This window comes from Salarias fasciatus, chromosome 2 (assembly GCF_902148845.1).
Source record: "Salarias fasciatus chromosome 2, fSalaFa1.1, whole genome shotgun sequence".
NCBI lineage: Eukaryota > Metazoa > Chordata > Actinopteri > Blenniiformes > Blenniidae > Salarias > Salarias fasciatus.
This window is the reverse complement of record NC_043746.1, coordinates 27,269,899-27,288,824: the sequence shown is the minus strand read 5'-3', so window position 1 is coordinate 27,288,824 and position 18,926 is coordinate 27,269,899.

Sequence of the window (18,926 nt, the reverse complement as noted above, 5' to 3'; positions counted from 1 at the left end):
CCGGTCCGACGGGATGAACACGAAACTTATCATACAAGGACGGGAAACGTGGAAACAGCACACAACAACACACACCAAACATAACTGTAACAAAACAGAAAACAAATAAACACACATGAACAAGAACACGGCCAGAAACAGGCCAAACAGTCCTGTTTCCCAGTATGCCTCGCAGCAACGAGCACAGTCAATACGGGCAGCGACCCCCAGGCCCCCACGGCCACTACATATATTTGTCCAATGTAATTGGTTCTTACCTCTTGTCATTGAATCTGCAGGCATGCTGATACCAGATAAAGCTGTTTTTTGAGTGGAATTGTTTCTTTGCGTTTATCATTCAACTGGTAACCGATTACAAGGAAAGGCATATTTTTTTATTTGGCAGTTCAAATACAAGTCATGTGAAACATGTTATGACAAAATGTAAAAAGCAGTAGCATGGAATCCTAAGTTTTCATGAAAAAGAATACAGCCGTTTTTTATTACTGCACAGAAACATTTACAGTTCAGTCAAAGGGCACAATGGTGTCACTGATGTTTTTATCAGTGCACAGCACAGGTGCACAGTTTTGTTATTGACATCCTTGGTCAGCAGATAGTCTGTACGTAGAGGTCTGCCAAGGATTCTGTAATGCTGGCGTACACATCCTATCAGACATTCTACATGAATGCGAGTACTAGCATCCTGCATGCCCGTGACCAGAATGCCAGTGAGATCGGTCTGACACTCCTGACTAGTTTTCTCCTCTTCTGGCTGCAGCATGTAGGCTACTGTTGGTCTGGTCCTCCATTGGTTCACAACCACCTCTCGCACAGTCACTTGATGATATATTCTGTAAAGCCACCAAACTCTCAGCAGCTTCTAAATCTTTCCTCCTCTTGTTGTGGCTCCAAGCACGTTCAGCACGGAGCTGGGCTACTGGAGGTGGTACTGGGACCTTGTTGTGGCCCAGATTCACTGATGGCAACCAGTCAGTTGTGTCTGGGGGATACAGGTCTGATGGATGTCCTGGAGTGGAAGGATAAAAAAAAGCCTTAAAAAAAAAAAAAAAAAAAAATTACATTAACTACAATTTACATAGACTCTATGAGCAATAACCCTGGACATACTGTCTTGCAATCACTGTCACTTCAAAACCCCCATAATCAATCATGGTCTCTTTGTCATACACACATTCTGTTGCACGAAAACATACTGTACATATTTTTTCCATATATTAAAGGTGCATTTAGGAGTTTTTCAACTTTAAAAATACTTATTTTCCACCACAAATATGTTACAAATATTCAATGATGTGTAGAATGGGCCCTGACATAGCCTATCCATTGCAAGTACTGCTAACATCGCTAACTTGTCACTTGAAAGTTGCAGTGCCGGTCAGGCACTGGGGAGAATTTGAGAGGATGTGATGTAATGCGCGCTCCCGCTGGACTGATTTGCTTAGCTTTTGTTTTGTCCGCCATTACTCCACCAGTCATGAAGCTGCAGTTACGCCCAAGGCCTGCAGGGGCCATTGTTTCGCATGAAACGTGCAAACTCCTTAATGCACCTTTATCGATCATGTTATATTGTAGATTTTAGATTTATGTTGTATTTAAAGTGAGGTCTTTTCTTCTTTTACATCTCTATTATTATTCTATTATCCTATTATTATTATTATTATTATTATTAGGATTTGCACTATTACTTATTCTTGTTCGTTCTTTGCACATTTTCTCATTGTTTTGCAAACCCCTGTGTGTTTTTTGAGCCTCTGTAATGGTACATTTGTCCATGGTGAGATAAACAAACATTGAGAAATGCTGAATTCTAATCTTTAGAATACCAAACCAGTTATATGATGCATTGGAAGTTGATTTGTTGTTTTGGGACAGATTTACTTCCGAGGTCCCCCTGGTGTTGCTGCTCTCAAGTATCAGTTGCTCTGATTCAAAATGATTTCTAAAGCAGCACTAACCCTAAGTAACAGTCAATCCTAACTCTAGGACCAAAAACATATGCTATAATTTTAGACGGAAGTCTAATGAAGTTCGGTTGTGACCACAGTGCAGAGCACAGGGTTCCCACAAAAAGTCATAGATATTCCACCCAAATGCTGCATAAAATCATCAAGTAATAAAACTGATCTTATCCAATACAAAGTGGAGATCACATCTCATGCGCTTTATGCTTGATTCCTGTACATCAACTCTTGAAATCCTCGTTAGCCAGCCAGCCCGCGTCTCCCTGTGGAGCGTGCAATAACCGTTTGTACTTGCACATTTTTTTAAATTCCCACAGACAGAATGTCAGTGTGAAGTCCATTATTGTGGCCCAGAAGGGCCAACACCATAATGCAATAGTCACAAAAGTACAGAGGGAGGAGGCCTCTTTGTTTCCAGGGGACAGTATTTTTTGACGGACTTTGTTGATTATGGGAGAGTTTATTGAAATGTAACTAAAATGTTGCTGATTTGGCAAGGTGGGGAGTTGTACTCCCTTCCACTACAGGCAGAGTGGCTGCCGCAAAAAAAAGCCAAGCACCATCACCCAGTACAATGCCACCAAATGTGGTGTCGATGCCATGGAACAAATGGTGCGGGCATACAGCGCACTGGCAGTAATACGGAGATAGCCCGTCACTGTGTTCTATAACATGGCTGACATGGCAGCCCTGAATGAGCAACTGGTCAGTGTAAATGGTTTAGCTGCACGCAGGGGCTACGAATATGCAACACAATGGGCTTGTTTGTAAAACAATGAAGGCAGCTAGCGGGCTGAGATGAGTGGGAGGCTAACACATTATGATCACAACGAGCGACTGGTCAGACCACATTCCATAGCGTGGAGATCGGATGAGCCTCTTCAGCTCGGATCAAATCATACCACGTCAGCCTTTCCTTGGAGATGGATCGACTTATCACTTTTTTTTTAAAATCAGAGCGAGTCTGTCAAGTATTTTTACCGCTCTGCTAAGGTGCATCAGAAGTTCTCCAGTGAAGGCCTGACCAACCCCACGATGATGTTCCATGATTTTGCTGCTTCAGCTTTCTTGGAGAGGGAGCTGGAGGGAGCCGGGCAGAGAGGAGCAGAATGGAAGAGGCTGATGAGGGAGAGAGAGAAGAGAAAGGCAGAGCTGAGGACTCCCTCCAGACGCCTCTGCAGATTCTGCCAGCTGCCACTGAAGCAGGGTCCAAACAGTCCTCACATTCACGCTGGCTGTCCTGGAGTTCCTGGGAAGGACTTCTACTGTCCCTCAAAGCTGCTCTCACTGTACAGGGACCAGGGGTCGACCAAGGAACTGGCATGGATGGAGTTCCAGAGGTCTGCCTTCTATGAGGCTGAGAGGGACAGATGGCTGAATGAAAGGGCCAAATGATATTTCATTGCACATACTGTACATAGTATTGTTGTTACCATGAGCATTAGCATTTATTTTTTGTGTCAATATTTTCAATTTTTGTAAATATCATAAAAGTTTATGTAAATGGGATGTTTTCATTTCTGGATGCAGTGCACAAAATCAGTTTGTGCTTGTTTTATTTTTCTATTGTAAAGATACTTATTTACCAAATTGCTACATTGTTTATTTTTGAGTTTGCATGCTGTAAAGTGCTGAGTGTTTTGTGTAGATTATATGAGATACTCTTATTACTCTCCACTCCAGGGGCAATTCATAAGCTTATACTTGCACAGTTATGTACAGTGTGATAGCAAAGTATTTAAATCTCTGGCTTATTTTATTTTTTTCCTTTTAAGTAGTTCATCACTGTGTGTCTTTTATTCATGTAAATAAGTACATTGTACGAATTAACTTGAAGCTCACATTATTTTCTAATTATTCAACGGATACATATTAGTCTGTACTGTCTGAAAACAGCCTTGATGATCAACTTTCTAAGATGAGGTAGCATCGACATTAAACATTATCAGAAAATTGTGGCAAAATTGAGGTTATACAGAGTCTCCATTGATAACAAGCCCACATGACCATTTACTACCTCTTCATAAAGTGGTCGGCTGGTCCTTAAAAATAGCTATCAAGTGTCAAATCATTTCATAATAGATGACAAAGAATAGAAAACGAAAAATAGAAGCGAACCACAGCTGAAAACCTTCTATCATAATTGTCTCCATCGGGGATCGAACCCACGTCTGGCTGGCACGGCTCTATGGCTCTTCACTGCTGGCCCCCGCGAGCAGAACTGGAATCATGTCAGTGAGTGAAGAGTGTCCCTGTAGCTCCACCTAGTGGGAGAAGACAGCAAAAACAAAGCAGAAGGAATGAAAATCTGATTCAACAAATGAAATGGAGCAAGAATAAAGTCATTTTCACCTCAACATAAAAAACGGTTTCCCAAGCTGCCTGTACTGAACTGTATCATGTATTTTGAACTTTTTGGGGCGTTTTATTCTTCATGGCTGAATTTTTCGGTGGATATTTCTATTTTCTACTGTATCTATTTCGATACTGTTTTGCATTTGAGTGAAATACATATTGACACAGGGGGAGACAAAGTGTGTCTTGAATGTACAGCAGCAGTTGGCAGTGAAGCTTATTTTCACACACATTTTATTGTTTTTTAAATTCTGTTTCAAAATCTTACTGCTCTGTTTTTCTTTCCTAAATTTCTCTCTTTTTCCGTTTCATTCTATTTGAATTTCATTCTATTTTCATTCTATTACTAATAGAATGAAAATAGAATGAAATTAATTAGGTGATATATTGAGTCTGTTTTTATTCTCAGAGATGTACTGTCTGTCCACTTTCCATTCCACTGTGTGTCTGTATGTACAGCAGAAATGACAAAGCAGCTCACTTTGACTTTGATCATGATAAAATGATAATCATGATGATTGTAGGAACGTTACCTGATCAGCATCAGGTTCTGTTTGTTTGTTTGGTTTTCTGCTTTCTTTTTCTCTTCTCGTCATCTTTTCTTTTTCTACTTTTGTGCTGGACTTTATCACATCTTTCCATGTAAGACTTTTTCATCAGGTCAGCATCAGGTCAGTTGATAGTATGAAAACTGCTATAATCACCCTAATTAATTGAAAAGACGGAGACCTCCAGCAGTGGGGCATCTGTCGACCAGGATCACTGATCAGTGTTCATGTCAAGTTCTCGACAGAATTCTGGTTTCCAGGATGAAGCTGAGTTGTTTTAACTCCTAAACTTTTTTTTAAAATTTATTTTGCACATATAGTCAAAACAATATGACTATTTGCAAGAGAGCGAAAAAAAAGCCAAAAGGCTTGTACAAATGCTGCTCCCACACAAACTCAAAGTGAAGAAAAGAAATGACCATGAAAAAGTCTTACATGGAAAGATGTCATAAAGTCCAGCACAAAAGGAGAAAAAGAAAAGATGAGGAGAAGAGAAAAAAGAAAGGGAAAAACCAAACAAACAAACAGAAGTCCTACAAAATAAACAACGAATAAACAAAACAATCTAAAGCAATCCCCATATATCATGTATATGTCGTTGTGTTTGGATTAGGTCAGATATTGCAGAATTAAATTGTTCTTTAAGTTTCTTTTGTAGTTGAACATGGACGAAGATGCTTCGAATCGGTCCACATGTATATTCCACACTTTAGGCCCATTAAATCTGAGCGAGAACTGTTCACAATTTCTCTTGTATAAGTTTCAGTGCAAACCAGGAGCCTGTCTTGTGGCATCATTATGGAATTGGTTATTAAAGGAGAAGTAGAGCTTGATGTGAGTCGGCCAGTCAGAATCATAGAGAGCTCTGTACACAAATATACATGTGAAAAAAGTGTTAATGTCAAAAATACTTAACAAGTTAAATTTAATAAACAAAGTTGCACTTGTAGCATCAGATTTAGAATAAATGGCAATTCTCAAGAACCGCTTCTGTAAAATGTGAATTTTGTTAAGGGAGGTGGTGAAGGTATTTCCCCACACAACATTAGAATACAGTATGTCAAGCAATTATAGATCAGACTGTAAAGAGTAGATAAACACCTAGTATGAATCAAATGTCTTCTTTTACTTACCGTATAATCCCAATAGACTTTCATATCTTTTTGCCTACATGTTCAACATGTTCTTTCTAATTTAATTCATCATCAATCCTCACACCAAGAAAACTAGTTGAGTTCACTCTCGTCAGCTCTTCATAACTAATGCAGATTTTTATTGAGTCATTGTTGAACTTATTCACCCAGATCAAGTACCGTAGGTTTCAGTAAACACGTAAAATCATCTGATAATCTTCACAGGCTGCTTCAGCTTATGAGGCAAACTCTTGTCTTTTGAATAAAAAGGAAGAAGTTCACCCTTTTGGGAGTGCTTACAACTACACATATATTTTAACAAGTCTTGAGCAGATGGAGCCTGCTCAAAACTGAGATTCTCCAACAGGATTGCCATTTTAAAAAGAAAAAAGCTTCAAAAGCGAGCACAGTCACCGAATTATGAAGGCCATAAGAGCTGCTGGGAGAGAGAAACAGGGGAGGAGATATGAATATGTAAAAATATGAAGCCCTTCTCCCGAGATAACTTTAAATATTTGAGTTACACCCTTACTGTACTGATGCTATATTTTTCAAGGTGTCAGGTGTTGTGTAAGGTCTGCTGTCTGTTATGAAGTGATGCATTACTGAATATTTAAAATGTATTGTTTAGAGCATATATTTGGTATGTACATATCCATAAAGTTCATATGGACACTTGTATGATGAATGTACAAACAGACCTCATGATTTGACGCTCTGTTGCTGCTGCACTTCTGTTGTGCTTTGTTCTATTGAGAGAACATTGTGCCATCCTATTGGTTCTGTTTGAATGTATGAGTGCTTGTGTTATTTTTATGACAAATTTTATAAAAAAGGAGTTAATGTCTCAGTCTATTCAGTCAGTCTTTAATATTTGGGTGAAAGTTGTAAAAAAAACCCAAAATTAGATCAACTCCAACTATTCCAGGAGCAGCCAAAAACCTGCAGTTCCGCCTGAGTCCAGTAGGTGTCAGTATGAAGTGGCAGCTGTTTGTGATCCTCCAAGAAGCAATAAAGGCAGAGAAGAAGAGGCGTTCCCACATTTCAAACATGACAGCAGCGTTTGCTGCTACACCAAGGAAATATGTCTTCTTCTTCAGCGACAATGACTCCAGTCCAGGATTTGAGACGTTTTATTGAGGAGCGACTGAGAGCTGCTGTTGGAGAAATCTTTACCATGTTTGGAGAAATGGTCTGTCAGTGTGAGGCAGAGATTGGGCGTCAAAGCAGACTGTTGGAAATCAGCAAGAACCCTCAACTCAAGGAGTCAATAACAGGTATGGAAACGTGTGAATGAACACATGAATCCATCTGACTGCTGGAGGATCACTACATTTCTTTAACAGGAGTGATTTTAAAGCAGTTGTTGCTGTTTACAAAAGGAAGAAGTCTGAGCTAACATGCTAACTTTTCTGTGATGTGTGCAGCTTTAATGGTGGTGCAAAGCAGATTACTGTATAATCCTTCAGAATAATGATGCCTTGAAGTGTTGCTGGAAAAAAAAAATGTCCGAACTACATCAAACAATACACTTCCAGCTAATGTTTCAGGGATCTTTTAAGCCAGGGGTTTTCAAAGTGTCGAATGGGGGGTGGGGGGCGGTTTATCAGAAGCTTGCTCACTCGTACTGTGGGAGCGGGGGTGTGGATGGGAGTTGTTAAGAATTTAGTGATTCCAATTCCATTATCAACACTGCTTATTGGTACGGTTCCTTTTCATTTCTCTTATCAATTCTCATTGAGTGAGAAATGAAACAATACAAATGGGGTGTTTGCATTAACTCTGTCATATCTTCATCCTGAACAGAAGAAAAAAATATCCATGTCATGTAAACTTTGCAAGCTGCAAGTAGCCCCAGTTTCATCTTTTGGTGTGAAATACAGCCGAACTCTGGAGCTTCTTCCTGACGCCAGGTTGGAAAGCTCAAAACCAAACTACACCGGCCTCACACTGGATGTTCTTGCGTGTCTGGTCCAGCTCTGCAGCACTGTCACTCACACAGCCTCAGTGTGTCTGCCGTCAGCTGATGGAGGTTGCCAGATCTGCCCCAAATATAATGTTAAAACCGTCCAACAATAGAAAGCAATCCAAACCTCCATCTCTGTAGAAAATGCATGTTAAAACCATAAAAACTGGATCTGCATTAAAAAAAAAAACATGTCACAAACACATAGCCATTCCATCAACCCACCTCGGATTCAAAAGAAGCTTGATTGTGCAGAAACCCGCCCAATCTGGCAACACAGCTGCTCAGGTCATGGAGCTTTGATTTGTGCAATTTTTGGTGTCGTTTGACTTTCCTACAATGAGTAAGTACAACATTGTTCATTCTTCTAATACATATAATGATTAGATCGCATTGTTTGTCTTATATTCTACCAGGAGAATTACAAAAAACAATGTGAAGGCAAAAACACGACACAGATTTTATTTTGAAATCACTGATTTAGGAACACGTATCTACTTTACATCTGGCACCCGACTTGTTTCTGTTCAGATTGAAACAGCAGGGCTCCAGACTGAGGAAAAATATGATCCTTGCTGAAAGTTTCCGGTCCGCGTCTCTGTAGCGGCGCCAGAGCAGACCGCAGTCGCCCCGTGGCTGCTGTGAGTCCATGGGCGGAGCGCATGGTACGTCATCACGCACACAGCGGAACCGATAAGCGAAATCGTTACGGAGACAGCCAAATAATTCCTTGGAATTGAGAAATGAGGAACCGACTCCCATCCCTAGCAGGGGGCGTGGGGGTGCGGAATCTCACAGGACACACTGCGCGGCTGCTTCGGAAGCCCACACGTTTTTTTTTCTTCTCTGTAGCGTCGTGCCTCCTCTGAAACCCTCTGGCGCCCCCCAGGGGAGGCGCGCCTCTCATTTTGAAAACCGCTGTTTTCAGCGAATGACGGAACTGGTGTTTTAGCTTAACTGGTTCCCATCTTCAGCAGGGACGGATTTCTGTGTAAACTCATGCTGGTAACAGCAAATGTTAAAATAAGACTCACAAAAGACTCTAAGCTTCTAAATTTACTGTAACTGTAGAAAACCGACGTTCACTAGAAGGACTACAGGTTTCAGTCGGGTTTTCAACTTCTGTTGGGCACAAGTTAATGGGGAAACCAGTTAATCCGAAACACCCGTTCAAAGTCACAGTCTGACAGTCACGTGTCCTTGCTGACAGACACGCCCCCAAGCGCCGTATTGGATGTGTCGCAGATGTAAACAAACAACAGTTAGCAAGGAGCTTATGGCGACTCGACCCCACTGTACTTGACTTGGTTTTTGTTGCTTCCACCGGCCTTTTATGTCTCCATGGATACTGTCCTCAGTGGGCGGCTAAACTCGGAGGTGTATAAAGACGGTAAAAAGAAGACGGGACGCAAATAAGCAACAATGGAGGATGCAGAGGCTGTCGTGTGTCTTTCTCTTTGTCGCTTTTTATTGCGAGAAGGTGGAAGGAAGAGAGTCAGAAAAGGCTTCAAGCAGCAAGAGATAAGACGAATGAAAAGTACCGAAGAGTCTGGGAGGCTCTGCAGCGATGTGAAGCTGAAGATGAGGCGTTAAGAGCTGTGAGGAGACGACGGCTCCGGGTGAGTTACCACTCTGTAACTGCAGTTATTTAGACAAGTTTGTGCTTTAAATTGCTGTATTTGCATCTTTTTAAAGATCAGTTTGGGATCTGCGAAGAATCCTGCAGGCAGTACTTGTTCAGTGATGAAAAGTAGCTACAGCAATTAAAAAAGCACATTTCTGTTCTGTCCTATCGTCAGCAACGCTCAGTGGAGTTTGAAATGCCGAGATAGGATTTCAGATCCTCGGTTGAACATCCATTTAGTTCACACAACAAACCCAGAAAAAGCAAGAAGAGTTTAACAATTAGATTAATAGCCCATCTTCAATAACTACCATTTTTGTTGCATTTGAGGGATCCAGGTTTACAACACCTTCCCTACATCAACTACTCATGAAGCTAAAGCAGGCTGGCTCAAACAGAAAAGGGAACTGTTGATATTAAGCTCCACATTAGCCATTGAGGGGCCAATAATGTCTTGCCTTGTCACATTTTAGGTGCTGAGGAGATTGTCATGTCAGATTTAATGATTTTAGATATTATTTTTGGGAGTTAGTTGTGTTATCTACAGTAGTAGTAGTCATGATGTCTCATTGCAAGGTTTATTGAAAAGTCCAAATTAGACTTTTATTTTCATGTGATCACATTGCATATGCTCTGTCTCTTTCAGCAGACTCTCCTATCGGGAGCGGCTCGACGACGCAGGCCTGTCGTCTGGACCCACATCCGAGCTGCGCAATGGTGGGATGAAATCGTTCCCAGCTTCTCCACCGAGCCATGGATGCAGAACTTCCGCCTATCAGAGGAAACTTGCCGCTAATCCGCAATCCGCGGACGTCCCCGCAGCCGCCAGATTTTGTGACCGCGTTGCGTGCAGGTCGCACCGGTATATGCATGCGCCAGAGCGCCACAGCAAACAGAACATGACGGTAGACAGAGTTACAGCCTGATGGCTCCACACAGAGACACCCAGAGAGAGAAAAACTCTTGGACAGAGAGAGCAGACTCTGTCTGGAGGGAGGAGAAGGTCTGCTGACAGACGTGAACCAGTATCTTAATTGCTCCGGTGCCGCCCCCGCGATTCAGAAACAGAAAAAAAAGGCAAAATAAACTTTAATATTACATGATAACGTACTGACAATGGATGTGCTTAATGCGCTTAATCTCTAAATAATCTGTAATAAAGGAGCAGATAAACGGTCTGTAGTGCCAAAGCTGAGCCCAGAATGAGCCCAAAACCACCCGCGACATTTCCGGAGATAAAAAACAATATTTAAAGTAACACGGTTTTGTGCCACATGTGGAAATGCGCTCAAAGACACACACCCTCCCCTACTGTACAACATGAAGGCAACTGGAATTAATCAGTGACTGAAGGTGTCATCTGCAGCGCCGTCATTGATATCTGTTATATAATGCCAGCGTGCATGAAGACGCACGGGCTCTGTGGAGAGCTCCGCTCCAGCTGGAGCTTAAAAAAAAACCGATAGTATTAATCAGTCAGAGTTCCAGTTAAACGCTTTAACGGTTAACCATGTGCATCCCGAGCCTGAACAAAAAACGTGAACACGAGGAAACCTGCACATACCTCAGAAATACTGACAAACAGAATAAGTACAGGAAAAGTGTAATATAATTTTATAATATATGTTTATGTCAAAGAGTTTAAATAAATGTTCCAGCTTTTCTCATATTTAAATTTTTTTTGATTTGAGTCATTCCAGTTTTTCAGTACTGGTGTACTAATGAAACTAAAACTCAAATGGTACAGTAGTGTTTTTGGGGCTCCAAAGACTGAGGTGGTGAGAGAATAACAGTCCAAAAGGTGGTGTTTGATTAGTAATTTTTTTATTGCAATATTTATCGTTATCGGGATAAATGCCAGAAATTATCGGGATGCATTTTTTGGTCAATATCGCCCAACCCTACTGGGAGCATGCACGATGCCAGAGTTTTGAGACTTTTGTCCCCTCTGTGGGAGCGTGCCAGCCAAGGAACCCTTTTCCCTGACCACACCAGGGAGATTGGGGGGTGTCAGTGTTGGGCACTACATTCTGGGAGACTCAGCCTGTTGTTAGAGCTGTTTTATGCTGCAGCATTAAAGTATGAGGAAAATAATGACTGCTGATGTTTTCAGTTCACTCAGTATTGCTCTTTGTATTTTCTCCATCCTGGCTTTCAATCAATGTGTTTTGCTTTGGCAGATCTCTTGTTGTCATACATGATCCAAAATGTTTGATGGAATGATTTTGTAGTATTGTTTACAGCAGCTGACAGTAAACCAAGCTTTGATGAGAATTCTATTGACAACAACATTTTTAATGCACTTTCTGGTTAATACGGGTTGGGGGAATAAAAGAATAACCTGACCTTTCCACACATCAACAGTCATGGTATTTGTGGGGGCTCATGGTTCCGGGCCTCCTTCAGCGTCATCACGATATGATGTTGATATTTTTGGATCACGATGACTGGGGCTGGGCGATATATCGATATTAAAATTATATCGATATATTTTTAAATGCGATATGGAATTAGACTATATCGTTTATATCGATATAGTTCAGATTTGCGCTGTGATCCTCGCTCTGCTGCGCTGCTGACCCGGAGGAGCTCTCTGCACTGCTCTGCTCCCCCCGCCCCTCCTCTTTCCTGCTCAGAGGGGCGGAGGGGCCGACAGCGACACTCCAGGACTCTTCAACAAGCAGGAGGAAGCAGCAGCGGCTGCAGAGCACTCCAGAGCACGCAAAGGAGGAACTGGTCAGTAAAAGAAAAAGCGGTGGCTCAGTAATTTGGAGATGGTTCATTTTTAAAATATCAGATGAGCAACAAAGTCACGTTATTTGTCAGGAGTGCTATGAACAATTTACGGCCAAGGGTGGAAGCACGACAAATCTTTTTCACCACCTAAAATAGCAGCACAAACTGGGGATGCACCGATCCACATTTTTTCAGTTCTGATCCGATCCCGATACCTGAATTTGATTATCTGCCGATACCGATACTATTCCGATACCAGAGCTCTGTTTGCTTTAATATTATCATTTTTGTTGATTTTATATGACACTGCAATGAACTCATCTCTCCAGGCAAGTATATGTATGAATGTATGCAGGTATGTCCAAAAAGGCAACTTGAGGTACCGGAAGTTACAAAGTCAGAAAAGAAAGCAAAAAACAAAACAAAAAAAAAAATCCCAAAAAAACCCCCAGTAAATCTTGTTAACAAGAAAAATCAAACCCTGAAAAAAAATATGCAACTGTAAGGGTTCCAAATTGACTGTCAATATTTATTAAATTCAAAACAGATACACAGAGGTAAACTCTGACTCTATTCCTCTCCAAATAAAATACAAAGGGCTGCTTCATCTGATCAGCACAAATTAAGTACACTGGCTCTTGTAGCATCAACAAATTTTCAAATGTCAAATATTTCAATTAAAAGAGAAGAGCAGTAAGTGTAAACTTTGACGCTATCAATAACACAGTGTGCATCTGATCAGCATTAAATTACGTACAGTCTTGCTCATGCTGCTACAGATAACGGTGGGTCATCAAGCACCATGAAGTTGAGCAACTTCTCGGTAATCCCTCTGGCTTTCGCGTCGTCTGGTGCAAAGGCTGGTCCATGCTTCACATGTACGCGTTTCCGCGTCCGCTTTGGAAGGTCCGCGCACCACCGATGCGGACGCGCTTTCTCCCAGTACATCTTGAGCTTAGCTGTGCGCGTCTCATGCAGGCGCGGTGATCCACACAGCCTCGACAAGCTTTTCCGACTCTACAGACTGTTTATCTGCTCCTTTATTACGGATTATTTAGAGAAAATTAAGCACATACATTGTCAGTACATTATCTTTAAGTATTAAAGTTTATTTAGCCTTTTTTTTTCTGTTTCTGAATCGCGGGGCGGCGCAGGAGCGATTAGTTACTTTTTCACTTCTTTCTGCGGACCTTCTCCTCCCTCCAGACAGTCTGCTCTCTCTTTCCACCAGTTTTTCACTCTTTCGGTGTCTTTAAGTGGAGCCATCAGGCTGGCGCGCCGTCTACTTTCACTTTTACCGTCATGCGTACACTTCCGCGACCTGCGCGCAATGCACAACACGGTCTCAAATTCTGGCTGCTGCGCGGACATCCGCGGATCGGTCCGCGGGACCCAAGCGGACAGGAATTCATGACGATTTTTACGTCACGCGGACCAACGCGCAACGCGCACCCAGGCGGACATGTGAAGCATGGACGGGCCTTCAGTTTACCCTGTTTTTTAAATGAGTCCAGAAGTGATTCCTGCCGGCTTCTTTTGCCATTTTTCCCCGGGCTAAAAACTCCGCGTGCTCTTTCGCGTGGTGCCTTTTCAAATGCTTGACAATATTCGTTGTGTTGAATGGTCGCGACGGAGCTTCCACCTCTCGGTACAACAGCGTTGCAAATATTGCACGTTGCAGTCTTGCTCTGAGGCGTTTTTACTGTAAAATATTTCCACACCGCGGACATTTCACAGTGCTGCTCAACGCTCACCTGATAGCTGGCTGCAAACTGTGGAATGGATTTCCTGAACGGAGGCGTCTCATTGAGACACGCCTCCGTTTAGGAAATCCATTCCACAGTTTGTAGCCAGCAGCAGCGCTGCCGGCAGGACCGGCTGCAGGCTGACTTCTGAAGTCACAGACATGGCTGATGGATCGGAAATTTTCACAGGTTGGATCGGAAATTTCCGATCCGTGAATTTCTGTGGTATCGGAACCCGATACCGATACTGGATCGGATCGGCCCCATCCCTAGCACAAACTGCAGTACTGAGTGTGTAAAGCTGTGCGCATTACTGTTTATTAAAGTAGAAAAAGAGTGAGAAAATGTATATTGACTTGATATTCTTTTATCGTGCAACTGGTTGAGACTGTTCAGAAAAGACATTGATAATGATGAAGATGATGAATGCATTTATTTCGAAGCACAGGAAAAACAAAACGAAATAATACACTGAACAATACTTAACACAAAATTCACCACACTGGGCAGGGAAAAAAAAAACAGATTATATAGAAGTAGTATATAAGAAAAACAACAACAGAAGAAAAAAAAAGGAAAAAAAAAAAACTAGACATGTGTTGTATTCAATTTGATGAGTGTACCTCGAAAAGGAGTGGGATGAAGATAACTTATTAACTCCCACCCCTTGTCATCCTTCACATCTTTAGATTGCCATAATTGATGAATTAAGTGCATTTAGTATATACATATATATATACCTACATATACACATATACACATATATACACACATACATATAAATGTTACTATTACCATTATCAATACCACCGCCCTTATCACATCATCAACACATATCAACATATAGTGGAATATCACCAGTAATTATAGTCAATATGTCAATAGTCAATGGTGCTAATAGTTTATATTTATCTTTATTTTAAGCATTAGTTTTGCTAGTGCATAGTAGAGGTGAGATTTGTGATGTCAAAGGTCCAGGTGTTATGTGGACCTGCGGCCAGAGGGGTTCAGTCCTAAGGCAACAGTACCACCCTTTGCAAAGTGTCCTATGCTGTGCATTAAAAAGACAAGAATTGGGAGTCTACTGCTAGATGGTGGTGGCCTCCCAACTGCGGAGCCCCCCTTGCCTGCCCTATACTAGAGATTTGTTGAGTGTAATATTTTTTATGTATTTGTTTAAGATTAGCACCATTATCACTTACTGTATCGATTTTGTGTTTGCAAAGTAAATATAACAAGTCATACATTGAATATAACACAATATCAATGTATTGTGCATGATTAAGATATAATAGTAGTTGTAGTAATAGTATTATCAAAGTAACATATTTTGATGATATAATTATAGTCACAATTGTAGCAGTAGTAATGATAATAATAACAACAATAACAATAATAATACCACCAATATATGACTGAATATTAGTTGATTATCATTGACCAGTAATCTAGTAAAATAGTCTTATCTAATACATATAACATTAGATTTTAATGGTACCACCTAACATCTAAGTAACTGCGTTATAGGCTATGACATCTTGATAATAATGATAATAATGCATACTTTCCATTATTACCTTACATAATTCATGATTGAGAACACATTAATGAATTAGCCCAACACAGAACCTCTGTATCGTGACAATACCATATTTTTAAATCTGGATTTGAACAGATGAATATTTGAACATTGTTTGAGTTCTGGTCCCAGTTGATTCCAAAGTTTAACTCCACATACAGACACACAGAAGCTCTTTCTAGTGGTTCGCACTGCTTTAATCTCAAAGTTACCACATCCCCTCAAATTATAGCCCCCTTCTCTCAGCATAAAAAGCTTTTGGAGATTCACCGGCAGTGTATTTTTACTAGCTTTAAATAGAACCTGGGCTGTATAAAATTCAACCAAATCAGGGAGTTTTAACAGTTTTGCCTGCAGAAATAAAGTGTTAGTGTGGTCATAATATCCTACTTTATGTATGATTCTTACTGCACGTTTTTGGAGTATAATGAGGGGATGTAGTAGGGCTGGGCGATATGGCAAAAAAAAATGATCACGATTTTTTTTTCGTATCATTCAATCTCGATTAAAATCACGATATGCTATATTGTTTTTAAACCAGTTTTAAAGCATCTGCACTGAAAACTAGAACTATAGAATAGTTTAACATTTTATTAACAAACCAAGCAAATAGCAATGCAATTAAATAATATAAGCATAGAAAAATATAAGAACATCTCACTTAACAGTGCAGTAAATGGAAAAAAAAAAAATCTAGCACCAAGATAATAAAATCTTGCGATGCACCATTTTTCAGTAAAAGAGAATAACTGAACGATTGTTCGTTAAAGTGTGACAGTTTACAGCCCTGAGGATTTTTGTTGCTATAAAAGATTAAAAAACTAAAGAAACCCCCTGGGGATAATGAAGGTGCTTTAGAATGCAAACATTATTTTCAAGTTATGATGCAAAATATGCTGCTGCGATCATTAATGCTTGCATCAAATGTACAAAATTGAAAGAATCAAGATTGGACAGATTAGACTTAAAATATAACAGTACATAACTACAATAATATAAAAAAAATGGACAAAAGTAATCGTTTTTCTCCTCTTAGAATGTTGCTCGTATGGTGCAGTGGCCTGAAAAGACGACACTGGAGTCAATATTCAACGTGCAGTCAATATTCGTGTTAAGATAAATATTCTGGTTTCTGAAACATTTGGAATAACCCCAGGGAGATCCTCATTCAGACCACGGTGCACAGACGACGCCATGACTGCATTTGCACTTCATGCCACTAGGTGTGCTGTTTGCATGTTCGACCTTATTTTACACAGACACCACAGAGGAAGAACGGCGCTGCAGCGCTGCAGGCTCTCTCTGCATGTTGTTAGAAAAAGAGTGTGAGCGGCAAGACGTGATCAATGTGTTCAATGATGCGATGCACCGTCATTTTCAGTAAAAGAGAAGAACTGAACGATCGTTAGTTCAACTGTATCACCAGTAGTTCCTGGACTCAAAAGACCAGATTCCTTTCAGATCGGTGTGTTAGCAGCGGTGTGCTAGCAGCGGTGCGGCGTGGAGCAGCCTTTCCTGTCACCAGCAGCCTCATCTTAGAGGATAACGCCAAGGCATGGCTGACTTCATCTGCTTCGTTGCCCTCGGCTCCACGTTCATCTCTGTTTACTGCTCAGACAACTTACAGGCGGAAGTTGAGCAGGAAAAAGTCGACTGTGATTGGCTGTGTTAGGCACATTTCTGCCATGTCTGATCGAGTAAATGTGCTCACAGCTGATCACCGTGATCGACTGGAAATTAATCACGATCACCAATCACGATCATATAATCGCCCAGGCCTAGGATGTAGTGAACCTTTGTAATTGTTACCCCAAACCTCTACACAGTAAGTTAAATATGACAAAACTAATGAGCAATATAAAAACAGTAATGCTAAAGGAACAAGAGGAAAAGGTAATCTAAAGGTGATGTTTACATTTGTTTCTTAAACGGAGCACTTTATTTTGTTCCTTCTTTTTATATAAATGCTCTTACAAGGGGTTGTTGTATTTTGATCTTTTATAATCTTCATTATTTGCATCTGTGGATTTGTTAGAAAGGAGAAGAAAATCTGTAATTTTGATTTGATTTCAACAAGTCATTTTTAGTTGTAGAATTAAAAAAAACCCAAAAATGCTTATTGTATTTTCATGAATAGATTTATTTCAGAAAAGGATTGGCCTATTTTATTTTGTAAACCATTTTTATTTAAGATATTTTTATTCAAATGTGTACCTTATAGAGCTTTAATTTCAAAAAGGTACTCCTATTGTTATATGGTATTTATGTTTACATTTTATTATTTGAACAACAGAGAATTTTTTATGAACCAGGTGAAGAAACCTGTTAAGTGTTATTAATTTCATTTCGCCACCATTCACTGAAACAGCCAGTTTCAATAAAACTACTTGTGACTTATTTACTTACTTGTCATATTTGGCTTTGACTTTGACTCAACATTTGCAATCACTTTGCGGGAAAAAATATCGGGATATATATCGTATATCGATATTCAGCCTAAATATATGGGGATATGAATTTTGGTCCATGTCGCCCAGCCCTAACGATGACACAGATCTAACAAAGCAAATGAAGAGGAGCGTTCTGCAGTGCTTAAATGAAAAGTTTGCGGATGCTGCCACTGATGACCTTCTTTATTTGGCCTCCCTCGTCGATCCGCGGTTCAAACTGTAATACATAGAAGACCATCGGAAAGATTACATGAAGGCGAAAGCAGTGGCAGGAATTCAGGCCCTGTTGGAAAAGCAGATGCAAGCTGAAGCCTCATCATCGTCACCTTCACCACCACATACCAGCATGGGAGCTGCAGCTGCAGAAGTCGGGAGGCCAAGAAGGCTAAGCGCAGCCTGGGCGGCTTTTTCAAAAAGGCCTCCGTTCCTGGCCCGACTGCTCTCCCTGAAAGAGACACCATTGAGATAGAGCTACAAAGCTGCCTGCAGGCACTGGATGTGGATGGAGAGGCTGGACCATTAGAGTGGTGGAAGCTGCACCAGGCAAACTGTCCGAGGGTTGCAAGCCTGGCTCAGAAACACTTGTGTATCCCAGCTACCAGGGCCCCATCAGAAAGGGCATTCAACACTGGTGGCAATGATGTTACATGCCACCGAGCTGCACTAAAGCCAGAGAATGTGGACAGGCTTGTGTTCCTGGCTAAAACCTGTCGGAAATGTGTAAAAGTCATGTTCAGTGTTTTTGTGCTTTTCTCACACTGGCACACACGCAGTATTGGTTATCGAAAAGAAAGCTGTTGTTTTAATTGACGTACTGTAGCATAGG